The sequence below is a fragment of the Scyliorhinus canicula genome, chromosome 1 (genome assembly GCF_902713615.1).
Source record: "Scyliorhinus canicula chromosome 1, sScyCan1.1, whole genome shotgun sequence".
NCBI classification, from domain to species: domain Eukaryota; kingdom Metazoa; phylum Chordata; class Chondrichthyes; order Carcharhiniformes; family Scyliorhinidae; genus Scyliorhinus; species Scyliorhinus canicula.
Window position 1 is genome coordinate 267,875,459 of NC_052146.1, and position 15,292 is coordinate 267,890,750.

Below are 15,292 nucleotides of genomic sequence, written 5' to 3' on the forward strand. Positions count from 1 at the left end.
CCACCCCCACATCAGATTGTCAGGAAACGTCCGTAAGAATCCCCAATAACAGTCTTAGTTTTCCCAACTGGCTGGTTCATCAATTTGTGTGGCTGCCAGGAGATTGGAAATAAAAATGATCATGAGGTCCCGCCACCAAATTCAAGACGAACTTCATGCCCCTGGAGTCATTGAACTACCTTTGCCATTCCCTCAACCCCATACCAGCCCCGCCCACTTTCCCACCTCCCTGTTCAAGCAGGGCTATGTCATAAGGTCATGGGCAGGATTTTCCGTGCCTCCGCAGTGTGTTTTGCAGAGGCAGACCGCCATTGGCCAGTGGCAGGATCTTCAGGTCCCGCCACTGCCAATGGTTTTTTCCCCCATTGTTTTCACCCTCTGCTGCCAGGGAACCCGCTTCGGGCCTTAGCCGTCGGCAGGAAATTCCTGTCGGTGGGAACGGTCGGAAAATTTCAACCAAAGTGTTGCAGCGTGGCTAAAAAAATTGATCGATAGACAGGAAACAAAGGGGATGATTTTAACCCTAAGTAACCTCTGTTGGCAAGTGGGTGAATTAAACTCAATTTGGTAAATCTTCTGCCCCATTCCTGCTCTCTTCTATTTCAATCCTGTCTTCTGAGTAAGCAACAATGACAACTCACTGAAGTATAGGGGATCCATTTTAAAATTTACAGATCATTTTTTAAAGTTCCTCAGAGCCCCATCTAGACCCACCCTACACCCCATCCAGACAGGAACACAACTCTCAAACTCCTCTCTCCGGGGCCTAACTCTCAGGTCAGAGTACTAGGAGGAAAACCTCAAAATCTTTTGTTTTATAGGTGTTAGAGGTACAAGAATTAGGTGCAGCACGGTGGCACAGTGGTTAGCACTGCTGCCTCACGCCGCTGAGGTCCCAGTTCGATCCCGACTCTGGGTCACTGTCCGTGTGGCGTTTGCACATTCTCCCCGTGTTTGCGTGGGTTTCGCCCTCACAATCCAAAGATGTGCAAGGTAGGTGGATTGAACACGCCAAATTGCCCCTTAATTGGAAAAAAAATGAATTGAGTACACTAAATTTTTTAAAAAGTACAAGAATTAGAAAGTAACGATAGAGTTGTACAAATGTTAAATAGACGATGGTTTGAGGACTGAGTGCAATTCCAGGCTACCCATTATGTAAAGAGTATGAAAAGAACACAACATAAATTCACCAGACCGACGCCAGTGATCTTTTAGGAGAATTTGCTTTTTCACGAACGACAAGTAGAACGTGGAAACTTTGCCAGGAAGCCTGATTGAGACACAGAACATGGGGCGGGATTCTCCGACCCCCCCGCCGGATCGGAGAATCGCCCGTGGCCGGCGTCAATCCCGCCCCCGCCGTGTCCCGAATTCTCTGTCCCCCGAGATTCGGCGGGGGCGGGAATTGCGCCGCGCCGGTCGGCGGGCCCCCCAGGGCAATTCTCCGGCCTGCGATGGGCCAAAGTCCCGCCGCTGACAGGCCTCTTCCGCCGGCGTGGATTGGCGGCGCGGGCGGGCACCAGGGTCCTGGGGGGGCACGGGGCAATCTGACCCCGGGGGGGGGTGGCCCCACGGTGGCCTGGCCCGCGATCGGGGCCCACCGATCGGCGGGCGGGCCTGTACCGTGGGGGCACTCTTTTTCTTCCGCCTTCTCCATGGTCTTCACTGCGCATGCGCCGTTATGACGTCAGCAGCCGCTGACGCCAGCCGGCGGAGTGGAAACCACTCCAGCGCAGGCCTAGCCCCTCAAGGTGAGGGCTTGGCCCCTAAAGGTGCAGACCCCCCACCCCGCCGGGTAGGGGAGAGTCCCGGCCATGGACTTTTTTCAAGAGAAGATTGAAAGAAAGAAAGGCTTACATTTATATAGCACCGTTCACAACCATCAAGGTGCCCCAAAAGCAGTTAACAAACAATTAAGTACCTTTGAAGTGTAATCACTGAGGAGTAAACACTTGTAGCAGTTAATTTGCACAAAACAAGATAGCACAAAGGACAGCCAAATAATCTGTTTTATGTGATGGATAAATGGAACTTAATATTTGAAACACAGCAAGATGCAAAGTCAACTGGGACCAGTTAAGATTAGTTTTAAATTGCTCTAGTAAAATGTCAAAAGGCCCCCTTCTTGGATTGGATTGGATTTGTTTATTGTCACATGTACCGAGGTACAGTGAAAAGTATTTTTCTGCGAGCAACTCAACAGATCATTAAGTACATGTGAAGAAATGGGAATAAAAGAAAATACATAATAGGGCAACACAAGATATACAATGTAACTATATTAGCACTAGCATCGGATGAAGCATACAGGGTGTAGTGTTAATGAGGTCAGTCCATAAGAGGGTCATTTAGGAGTCTGGTGACAGTGGGGAAGAAGCTGTTTTTGAGTCTGTTCGTGCGTGTTCTCAGACTTATGTATCTCCTGCCCGATGGAAGAAGTTGGAAGAGTGAGTAAGCCGGGTGGGAGGGATCTTTGATTATGCTGCCCGCTTTCCCCAGGCAGCGGGAGGTGTAGATGGAGTCCATGGATGGGAGGCAGGTTCGTGTGATGGACTGGGCGGTGTTCACGACTCTCTGAAGTTTCTTGCGGTCCTGGGCCGAGCAGTTGCCATACCAGGCTGTGATGCAGCCCGATAGGATGCTTTCTATGGTGCATCTGTAAAAGTTGGTGAGGATTAACGTGGACATGAAGAATTTCCTTAGTTTCCTGAGGAAGTATAGGCGCTGTTGTTCTTTCTTGGTGGTAGCGTCGACGTGGGTGGACCAGGACAGATTTTTGGAGATGTGCACCCCTAGGAATTTGAAACTGCTAACCATCTCCACCTCGGCCCCGCTGATGCTGACAGGGGTGTGTACAGTACTTTGCTTCCTGAAATCAATGACCAGCTCTTTACTTTTGCTGGCATTGAGGGAGAGATTGTTGTCGCTACACCACTCCACGAAGTTCTCTATCTCCCTCCTGTATTCTGACTCGTCATTATTCAAGATCCGGCCCACTATGGTCGTATCATCAGCAAAGTTGTAGATGGAGTTGGGACCAAGTTTTGCCACACAGTCGTGTGTGTACAGGGAGTAGAGTAGGGGGCTAAGTATGCAGTCTTGCGGGGCCCCGGTATTGAGGACTATTGTGGAGGAGGTGTTGTTCATTCTTACTGATTGTGGTCTGTGGGTCAGAAAGTCGAGGATCCAGTTGCAGAGTGAGGAGCCAAGTCCTAGGTTTTGGAGCTTTGATATGAGCTTGGCTGGGATTATGGTGTTGAAGGCGGAGCTGTAGTCTGTGCTGAAAACTGTTGCTTTGTGGAATTAATATTCTCATATTCAACAAAATACTTGGAAAACTCAGAAATCAAATTGTTCTACCTAGTGATGACTCAGTAGTTAAGTGGATATTATGGTATGGAACTGAATCACATCCTGACCAGAAAGATAATTAATCTTTGCTGATATAACTAAATGCTTCTGGGCTGTTGGGGAAATGCTAACTTCAGCTCAATGCCTCCAGAGGGGGCAGATCATCTTACTCACTATTATGTTATCTTCCTCTGATAAATGCAGTTGAGCAGAGTTCCCACAAAGACAGTTCAGTATGAGGGGCGGCACGGTGGCGCAGTGGTTAGCACTGCTGCTTCACGACACCGAGGACCCGGGTTCGATCCCAGCCCCAGGTCACTGTCCGTGTGGAGTTTGCACATTCTCCCCTAGTTTGCGTGGGTCTCACCCCTACAACTCAAAGATGTACAGGTTAGGTGGATTGGCCACGCTAAATTGCCCCTTAATTGGAAAAAGAAAAGAATTAGATACTTTAAATTTAAAAAAAAAGACAGCTCAGTCCTGATGTCCTCCATGGTTGTATAGCCCATGTAAACTCACTTGTCAAGATACACACATGAGAAATTACCACTCGGGCAAAATAACCAGCAGGCCACCATAGCATCATGGAACAATACAGGACAATGAGTCAGCGCCTCAGCAGAGTTTAAAGTGAAAGAACTGGGAAAAACAAAGAAACACTGAACATCACTGGAACCTGGGTTCCTGAGTTGAACCATCAGATGAAAATCCTCAGAAATTCTCCTAACGTTAGGCTGGGCAGCACGGCAGCACAGTGGTCAGCACTGTTGCTTCACAGCTCCAGGATCCCTGGTTCGATTCCTGGCATGGGTCACTGTCTGTGCGGAGTCTGCATGTTCTCCCTGTGTCTGGGCAGGATTCTCTGGTTTGCCGGTGCCCGAGTGTTTCCCGATAGTGTGGGGCTGCCCCACATTGGGAAACCCCAGTGACTAGCTGGTGAAACGGAGAATCCCGCCAGGCGGGTTGGGGCAGAAATGGGGCGCGGCAGGGCGGAGAATCCAGCCGACTGTCTGGGTTTCTGCCAGGTGCTCCGGTTTCCTCCCACAAGTCCCGAAAGACATGCTGTTAGGTAATTTGGACATTCTGAATTCTCCCTCTGTGTAGCCGAACAGCCGCCGGAATGTGCCGACTAGGGGCTTTTCACAGTAACTTTATTGCAGTGTTTTTTTTTTAAAATATAATTTTTATTGGAATTTTTTACAGAAAATATAAAACATAACGACAAACAATGAAATGCAACAAAATAACCCATAATAACTGTAACACCCCCAAACCGTATCGACACATTTATCACATCCCCCCAACCCCAATGAACAACAAAAGAACTTAAAAATAAATTAAAATTAAATAAACAAACATAGTCATTGTCCGCCCCCCCCCTCTTTTCCCTCCCCCTTTCCCCCACTCCCCCCCCCCCCGGGTTGCTGCTGCTACTGTCACTTTATTGCAGTGTTAATGAAAGCCTATGAGTGGCAATAAAGATTATTATTATAGCTTCCTCTCTCCGGTATATCTAAATGAAATATGTATATTGAGGGAATTACACCGGTAGGCAGGAATCCGTGTCATAAAAATTAACTCCAGTTGGCCTAAGTTGACCTTTATTCAGGGACGGTAGGTGTACATAGAATTTAAAGACCATTCCACCAAGTGGATTTATATTTGTGTTTATGCTCCAGACAAGTCTCCTCCTGCCTGTCATAATATACATCCATGTATATAATGGAGTGCAGACAGGCAGTGATTGACACACAGGATGACCAGTGAGCACACAGATCACAGCAGCCAATCACCAGACAGGACACGATCACTATAAAGCCAGAGGGCACCAGTTTTCCCGCTCTCTCGGGATCCAGCCTCTGAGACAGTCAGAGCTCGTGAGCATTTGGGGCCTCACGGTAGCATGGTGGTTAGCATCAATGCTTCACAGCTCCAGGGTCCCAGGTTCGATTCCCGGCTGGGTCACTGTCTGTGTGGAGTCTGCATGTCCTCCCCGTGTGTGCGTGGGTTTCCTCCGGGTGCTCCGGTTTCCTCCCACAGTCCAAAGATGTGCGGGGTTAGGTGGATTGGCCATGCTAAATTGCCCGTAGTGTAAGGTTAATGGGGGGATTGTTGGGTTACGGGTATACAGGTTACGTGGGTTTAAGTAGGGTGATCATTGCTCGGCACAACATCGAGGGCCGAAGGGCCTGTTCTGTGCTGTACTGTTCTATTAGCCAGTGCAAACACCATGTGGTAGTCAGTTAGTCTGGTCAGCCTAGCCTCAGGTCTCCAGTCAAGTCAGCATAGTGTCAACCCACAGTTAAGCATGTATTATAGTTAGTTGTTCAATAAAATCGTGTTGCATCTCATCAAGTGTTGGAAGTCTGTCTCTCGCTACACTGCATCAAACGCAGTCCACATAGACCCAGCTTACCCAACACATCACCATCCATTCGTGAGGTCACTGCCATTATTGGCACTGGCATCCAGTCCTAAGAAACAAGCACTAAACGCATCCTTTCTACCTCACAACCCAAATGAAAGAAAGGAGGAAGAAGTAACAGGCAAATGCAGTAAGTGTGATACTGGCATGTGCCAGTGACAGATTGATAGAAATAAAAGGCTGCATCTATTTGATGTTACCTTTGTTGCTGATAATCCATTTTCTTTGCAACGTATCAGTGCAATGAAATAGATCTTTTGTCACTTTTTCAGGTTACCCATTCATCTCAAAGCGGGGATAGTTTGGTGAAAAAAATATCCGCCAAGGTAATTTGTGTAGTGTTACTGCAGGAAGTGCCGTTTCTGAGGCATTCAGTCACACAGCCTCAGGCTGCTATTGACAACAGCTACCCATGTGACCATGTGTCACTGGTGCTCGATAACAGTCCGACTCAAAAAGGCATGTGTCAGTGTGTGGTTTTAGTATCAGCAGTGACATGTGTGTAGAGCTATGAGACAGCAGGAATAGCACTTGGTGCTACCAAAAAACAAATCATATTAACACTTTATATGCCTGCCGGAATCCACAAAGTATCTATCAGCATAATCTTCAGTCGTCCTTGACACAATAATTTTTTTATTGAGTATTATCTGGGCTGAATCACAATATTAGATGTTCATCGAAGTGTTATATACAACAATAAAGTTCCTGACTTGATAATTCACTCTCGTAGTTCCAAATGGGTCTTTAATAGAATGGATTGTGCCTCAGCTATATTTATAACTGGCTTGGTGAGTCAAATGGCTTTTTTTGTTTCATGCTTTCTCATGCTCCAATAATGTGCCTATGGCATGTCTTTGATGATACTCAAATGCATTTCCTTGCTGGCACAAATAGTAACGCTATTAGCCATACAGATCCGAAAGCCCTATTCCCAATCTATACTGTGCCAGCATTTGAGGTGCGCTTGGGTTAGACAGCAGATACCAACCAAGGTTTCTGCTCTTGACCGTATCCAGTGATTCCCGCTGGAAAATACATTTGTGAACAGAGGGCCGAAAGGAAGACCAAGCTGAGTTGTGATGGTCCGTGAACCTTCCGACAATGTTTAAGTGTGTGAGGTGCTGCAAAGAACTCTCTTGGCACCCTGGCCATCTCTTCTCTCTGAGGCAACAGCACTATAAACAAATCAAATGGCCATTGATTTCATTGTTGTTTGTGGGATCTTGCTACCTGCAACATGGCTGCTGAGTTGGCCCAGATAATAATGATTGCACTCAAGGTACTTTGCTAAATGAAGTGTTTTGAAATGCTTTTGAAAATCTTGCTTCTGGGACAAAACTCAGGGGCTGGTTTAGCACACTGGGTTAAATCGGTGGCTTTTAAAGCAGATCAAGGCAGGTCAGCAGCACGGTTCAATTCCCGTACCAGCCTCCCCGAACTGGCGCCAGAATGTGGCGACTGGGGGCTTTTCACAGTAACTTCATTGAAGCCTACTCGTGATAATAAGCAAGTTTCAAAACATTAAAGCAAGCTTGCTCTTCTCACTCATTATGCCTTTTAAGCCAATACATGTGAACTAATTTGTGTTATTGTTTATAGTACAGCGCACAAGTGCAGTCGCTATTGATTAACATAGTATTTAGAGTAACTAATGTCATTGCTGGCACGGTAAATTAGGCCATTTCATCTCGTCTAACTTCCCCATTGCACCACAGCAGAAGTGAAGTGCACAGAGGCTTCAAACTTTCCCCTGGATTTTTCATGCTTTTTCTTATCGGACCACTTCTTTTTTCGAAGGAACGTGCCTTAAATCCCTTGATAGAACAGAGAACCGATGGATATTCTTCCAATTTGACCAGGGAAAACTGATTTGTTCCAGTTGCACTCCTAAACATCTCGTGAGGGAAGTTATTGAGGGCCCAGCAGTACACAGCCAGGACTTGGGCCTCATGCCTTTGAGATTTTGTTCAGCAAGATCATTTTTTATCCATTTCGTTTTCTTGATTTGAATCATTAGGTTTTATAGAGGTAAAAGTATTTGTACCTTATTGTGGTATTCTTATTTGAAAACAGAGACCTTTCGACATGGTTTGATTTGGGCTGACTAGACCATATCCAAACACCTTTCAAAATACAAAATTTTCCTTTAGCACTGTCTCAGTTACATTCCTACCTTCAAACTTAAATACCAGATTATTTGAATTTTGTGTATTAAGAACGGCATATGTAACATATAGAACTTTCCCTAATGATACAGAGAATGTGGATCAATAAAATTAGCAACAGTATAACTACATTTATAGAGGGTGATGATTTATTTAATAAAAGATGAGTCAATTTATTACTGACTGTTGCGAAGCTAAGTGATTTCTGAGGACTTGAATGATTCACTGCAGACCAAGAGCATGGCTGAGGCAAAGCTAGTGGTAGATTTTTGCAACTTAAAACGCGCATCAAAATATTTAAGTTACAAAATAATTCAAAAACCATTGAATAATAGTTTTTAAAAATCATAATTTCTTGCATTTGCCAGAATCTGTTTATCATTATCCTTTTCCATGGAGGCAGCTAACATGCATATTTTGGATGTTTGTAAAGAAAATTGCAATGACAACCCAGCATGCCCTGGGTTTGCAAGCCAATAAAGTTGTCCCCACACATTGAATAAATTGCAAGGAATTTATTGGAGGGCAGGAGCTCTTTTTGTGTGTGCAGCCTTTGCCCAGTTTATTGCTATCGAACTGCAGCTTTTTTAAATCATTGCTGTTTTTCTTTGAGGATTTACCTGCTGTTTTGGGTCAAATAGAATTTCATCTTTAAATGTGGTGCGGGTGGAAAACAGCAGCAGTCATATTGCACCATGTTGCTTGTTAAATCTTCAAAGTTACTTGTGTTACTTTGGTACATCCGCCTCATTTTATTTGCTGGCAGAGAAGAACTTTTTCCTCCCTGATTTTCACCCCGTCCTTCTCTCTTACCCTCTTGGTGGAGCTCACTCATTCTGGTTATGGTTCTATAGGCTTTAAAAGTTCTTTACTACTTTAACCAATGGACCCAATTTAAGTGTACCCTTTAGACTGTCAATGATGGTAGGCCATCCAGCTGTGGAGCCACGTCCTTAAATTAAATGCTGCATTAATCTGGCATCCATACAGTTTTTTAAAAATTTAGAGTGCCCAATTAATTTTTTCCAATTAAGGGGCAATTTAGCATGGCCAATTCACCTATCCTGTACACCTTTGTGTTGTGGGGGTGAGACCCATGCAGACACGGAGAGCATTTGCAAACTCCACACAGACAGTGGCCCAGAGCCGGGGTCAAACCTGGGACCTCGGCGCCGTGAGGCAGCAGTTCTAACTACTGTGCCCTCACACATTCATACACAAGCACTTTTTAAACAGGAGTCGTCACGACTTAACGACCGGGGTCCCGGCAGATGTTTTCCCCGACTGCTAGCTTGGTAATTCGTACAATCACGAAAATGATGAAAGCAGCCATTCAGCCCATTAAGTCCGAGCCAACCTTCTCCAAAAGAGCACTATACCTCGGCCCACACCCCCACCTTATCCCCATAACTCCTGTGCATTGATCATTGCCAACTCACTTAACCTGCACATCTTTGGACTGTGGGAGGAAACCAGGAGCACCCTGAGGAAGCACACGCAGACACGGGAGAACACGCAAACTCCAGACAGTCACCCACGGCCGGAACCGAACCCAGATCCCTGGCGCAGGGAGACAGCAGTGCTGATCACTGGTTATAACATTCGATAACCAATTGAGCCATTTCACGCCCTCGCAGAGCGCATTGGATCCTCTTACCTCACTGCCGCTAAATTCACATTATCATCCTCATGTATAAATCCCTTCATAGCCATGTCCCTTTTTTATGCCTGTAGCCGCCACCAACATTCCACCATCATCCTCCAAACACGCAGAATCCAGCCTTTAAGTTGACATACATTCAGACATCTAAGTCGCAGGCTCTGTAAGTTCTTCTAAACCTCTGCGAATCACTTACGTTAAAGGTGCAGTTTGTTGATGGTGCTGCTTTCTCCCCCTTTGCAGGTACAAAACAGAAGATCCTCCCCTTGCGTTTGACAATAGGACTATAATCAAATGCATTGTTTAAGAAAAGCTGAAATCCATTGAGTAGAAGTTCCAATTTGTCTTCTGTAGGATGACAAGAAATTTCCTTGTTCTGTTTCACCTAATTAGATGCTAAATTTTAATTGAGTGGAAATAATTAGCAGCTTGTAAGATTTGCAGGAGAATTACAGCAAAAATAAACGATGGATTGCTCCGGATTTGATAACCGAGCCAGGCTTTCACATTAACTGCTTAGGTTGACAGATGAAACTTCTGCTTATTTAATCACTTCGACTTTATTGATACATTTAGCATGGTGACGGCTGCAAGAAAACTTAAATCTACGAGAAGTCGTACTGAGAAGCTTGGGGCACAAATTGTGCACATCTATGCTGAGATTGTGGATGACAAAGTATACATAGCTGTACAAAAACCAATGGCGAGTGACACTCACAGCTTTCCTATTGGGTAGGAGAGCCCAGTTGTGAAAAACCCCTGAGTAGGTTGCTGGTATTCAGGACAATGGTGAGTTGTCTGGGGAAGAGCAACAATTGTCCAAACATCGTGCGAGGTGATTTGTTGTGTGGATGAACATGAATCATTTTTGGCAAAAAAATGTTCACAAAATGATAATGACATGGTTTCCACACAGTGAACTCCCTCATTCTGCCTTGACAAAGGGGCGTTATTTCCCCTTGAGCAGATAGGGGAACCAGAGGGAAACTTTTCTCGGAGCACACCTGGAAGTTAAACCGAGAAAAACACTGGCGGATGATTGGAGCCAGGCCACCAGTCAGAGGAATGAATGCAGGAGGCAGGATGCAGTTACTGTAATGTGGAAAGACCTGTTTGTACATAACGAGCTCTGTTCTGGACTGAAACTCAAAGGGTAAAGAATGGTGGTAAACAGAGCTACTCGTGCTCAACCTTCCAGAAAATGACCACTGCAGCAAAAATCGGAACATCTGGCATATCGTAAACTTTAAAAGCAGCAGGTTACAACCTTCAAACCACTTGCAGAAAAAGAAATCTCAGGATTTTTCACAATCATTGATTCCCCTTTAGAGGAGCCTTATAGCCATAAATGTGACTGACAAACGTTTTAACTGGACAAGTCCCTAGAATGTTTCCCTTAATGATTTTAATCAACTTTTATACTATTATCAAAGTAAACATATAAGACCTAGATTGCTGCCATAACCGAGGGCCTCTCTGGCATGTCATAACTGACAGAAGTGGTCAAAAATTGTGACCCCCAAATACAGCACTTCAGGTTTTTGTGGGGGCAGGAATGGAGACAAGGTGTGCTTCACGATGCGTGTTTTATAAATGCTGCTGCCCGTCTAAATCATCAGCTGACTCCACTCAAATTGGGTTTTGGTAGTTTAGGAGCATGAAACCCAAGTGCAGAGCAGATCTGGTCTGAGCAGATCGGAATTTGATGGACTTGTTTGGATAGCTCTTTGTCATTGTCAACTTCCATGCCTCAGCATCTTTCCAGAGTTCATGGGGCCGCTCTGGTATCTCAGTCAAAAGCACACAGCTGTCCATTCCAGCAACCGCATCCTGATAGATGGGTGGAAAGACGGCAAGTGGATGGTATAATCAGCAAGGCACTCTTCATTATTCATCCGCCAACTGGAGACTTGGCAGCTGACTGCATGATTACGTAGTATTTGTACCAGGTAATGTTGGCAACATGTTGCCAACTCCATTCCTTTGTCTTGTGAATCTACTCCAAGCTTTCAGTGGTTCAGTAGTGTCCACTTTGAATAGGCAGCACCAGTGACAATTCTGCCATAGGGAAAACCCATGATAGGCCATCTGTTCTAGGATGAGCCAGCAGTTGGACAACATTCTGGAGTGGAGTTTTCACATTCTCCTCCTGTCTACGTGGGTTTTCTCCTGGTGCTCTGGTTTCTTCCCAGAGTCCAAAGATGTGCAGGTTAGGTGGATTGGACATGCTAAATTGTTCCTTAGTGTCCAAGAGGTTAGATTGGGGTAGGGTTACAGGGATAGGGTGGGAGCATGGGCCAAGGAAGTGTGGTCTTTCTAAGGGTCAGTGCAGACTCGAAGGGCCGAATGGCCTCATTCTGCACTGCAGGGATTCTATGATTCTATGTTAATGATTTTACACCTTGAGCATTCACCTGACACTGCATTGCCGTCCCCTCCACACTCAGAAAGGTGACCAAGGGCTTTCGAAGGCCCTGCCTTTTACGCCTTGTAATAATTCCAGGTGGCACGGAGTGAAAGGCCAAATTAGTTTATTTTAAACTGAAAATAAAGCCACTACTGCGACACACAAAATAAATGTCCCAGCCCAGGACTATAGGGAATTCCCTGTGCAAGTCTGAGAGCTGGATTTAAAAGTCCCGCGAACATGCCCAGCTGGGCAGGCAACCGCCTGCTCACCACGGGAACTGGATTAATCAGAGATTCTCCCGTAGCTCTCATGAGGGTTATGAAATCCCTCTTCCTCAAGTTTGAATCATTCCCCTCATCCCTGCAAGATGAGGCCTCTTTCGTCGCTTGACACAAGGCCTTGGGTCGGTGGCAGGTGGAGCTGGAGCGGTGTTGGGGGGAGGGGGGGGGGGGGGCGGGAGCGTGAAGCAGACTGGAGACTCGCTTTCTTGTTGAGTGGCGAATGGCTGCAGACGGAGGCTCATCTCCGGTGCTGCCCTCTGGGCCAGTCTTATCCAGCACGTCTCCTGGGATCCATTGGAAGCCAGCTCCAAAGTTCCGCACCTAGACGGCATCTCCTGTTCTGAAGATCCTTTGGAGTGTTCTGGTGTTGTAGTTCCTTTTTGGGTTTCCTGCTTTGACTTCACATTCCCTCCCAAGTTAGGCTGAGACTGGTGTGCAGTCGTTGTCCCATTAACAATTCCGCTGGTGCGACTCCTGTCAGCATGTATGACGTGGTTCTATAATCAAAGTGGAAGCGGGGCCATTTCATATCCAGGGAATCAGCAGGCGGTTTCTTCATTCCTGTTTTGAATGTTTTAACTGCCTGTTTGCCAGATGATGGATGGTATGATGCCTTTCAGATGCAAGAATTTTTCTATTGTTGGACGAGAAGTCATGGAGGACATACAATGTACTTCAAAACATTTTGAGATGGTGCCAATCATACTCAGGAAGATCGTTCCCAAGAACAGGCCAGCAAAGTCCACTTGCACCTGTACCCATGGTCTTTCTGGCCATTCCCATGGGTACAAAGAGGCCATAGGTGGGAGCTTCTGGTTCTCCTGGCACAAGGAGCATTGCTTTGCCAGACTCTCCATGTCTGTATCGATCCTGGGCCACCAGACGAAGCTCCTTGCGAGCATTTTCACCTTGGATACACCGGGATGGCCACTGTTTAATTGCGTCAGAACTGGGAAGTGACCTGGGCGGGGGACAACGTCTCGGGTTTCCCACAGGATGATGCCATCCTCTCCACTCAGCTCTTGTCGTTTAGTGAGTAAGGGCCTCATTTGATCTGTGGGGTGTCGTCGGATTCCGTCACTGAGGATTAAATGGTGCAATTTTGCCTGTGTGGGGTTCTTCTGGATCCACAGTTGAATCTGCTTCGCAGATACTGGCAACGTATCCAAGAAGTTCAAGGTAATGATGACTTCTTCCAAAGACAGAGGGGACCAAGCTTGTGGGCAGACGGAGGTGATTCAGCACATCTGTATTGGCAATGTGTGTTTCTGGCCGGTGCTCGAGTGTATTCGTCGGCAGCTAACAATAATGGCCAACATTGGATTTGAGACAAGGTGATGGGGGAATCGCTTAATTCCCTTTGAAAACGCCCAGTCTGTTATGGTCTGTTATGATTGTGAAATTTCGGTCATAGGCATATGGGTGGAATAATAGCCGATCCTTTGTTTTCATTCTGAGAATAGCTTCTTTCTGTGTTTGCCAGGTTTCTGGATGCACATGCTGTAGCTCTCTCATGTGCCACCTTCCCATCGATGGGAAAGGACAGCCCCTACTCCCTATGGAGAGGCATCACATGTTAATACCAGTTCTCCCTTGGGGACATAATGAGCCAGGATGTTTGAGGATAGTAACTGCTGCTTCACCTTCGTGAAGGCTTCAACCTGTGGCGCCTGCCGCAACTATTACTGGTGTTTTTTTAACAGTGTGTGCAAGGTGACAAAAAAGTGGTCAAGTTTGGGATTATTTCCCCATAGTAGTTTACGCGTCCTGGGAAAGATTTTAATTCTGTTATATTTTGCTGTCTCTTTGATGGCCTTAACTTATCCTCCACAGGGTAAAGGCCTTTTTTATCCACTCAATACCCTCAGTAGATCACTGCGCCAGCCTGGAACACAATCTTTTTGATTGAGACAAACACCCGCATCAGAAAATTGTCCCAAAACCTCCTCCAGGTTTGCTAGGTGCTCTTTCTCCATAGCTTCTCCCGAACTGTGACCAGGGCATGTCACAGTAACTTAATTACAGTGTTTTTAAAAATAAATTTAGAGTATCCAATTAATTTTTTCCACTTAAGGGGCAACCTTGCACATCTTTGGGTTGTGGGGATGAGACCCATGGAGACAGGGGGAGAATGTGCAAACTCCACACGGACAGTGACCCGGGGCCGGGATCGAACCTGGGTCCTCGGTGCCGTGAGGCAGCAGGGCTAATCACTGCACCACCATGCCGCCCTTAACTGCAGTGTTAATGTACTACTTGTGACACTAATAAAGATTATTATTATTAGTACGTTGTCGAAGTATAAAGTTAAAGTCATCATAGCTCCAGATGACCAAAGGCTGCTTTCCCCTTTCAGGGAAAGAGCTCACTAGTGGTGATTTAACTGAGGATTCTGAGGGGGAAAGGTTGAGAAGGCAGGGACTTCATGAATAGCCTCAGCCAGAACGGGAATTGAACCTGCGCTGTTGGCCTTATTCTGCATCATGAACCAGCTGTCCAGTCAACTGAGCTAACCAGCCCCCCTATCATACTGCAGTTATGCTCCCAACAGACACACACTTCCCTGTCTCACCCCCATCTGTAGGACCTGCCCACACACAGGCCTCTAAGCATAGAGGCAATTGGTGGCACACCATGACCCTCTCCACCACACAACCAGGTGCCAACCTGCTGGAGGGAAAACACACACCCCACCTATTGAGGACACCCACAGTAGACCCCACTGAGGGGACAGGACAGCGGCCGCAGAGCCTATCGCTGACAGGGGTTGCAGCAGCCAGCTGTATCTCTGATGACAGGGGCGGGTGGTGAGGATAGAGGCTCCCTGGTGCCACTCACTGATGGGGATAAGGGTGCAGTGTGGAAGGCAACATATCGGGGGAACAGCTAAGGGGTGGGGGTGGGTTCGGGGGGGGGAGCATGTGGAGGATGGAGCTGAAGTGCACTCAGAGTCACCATGTAGTCTGTTGTATCTGGATGGGTCAGGAAATACTC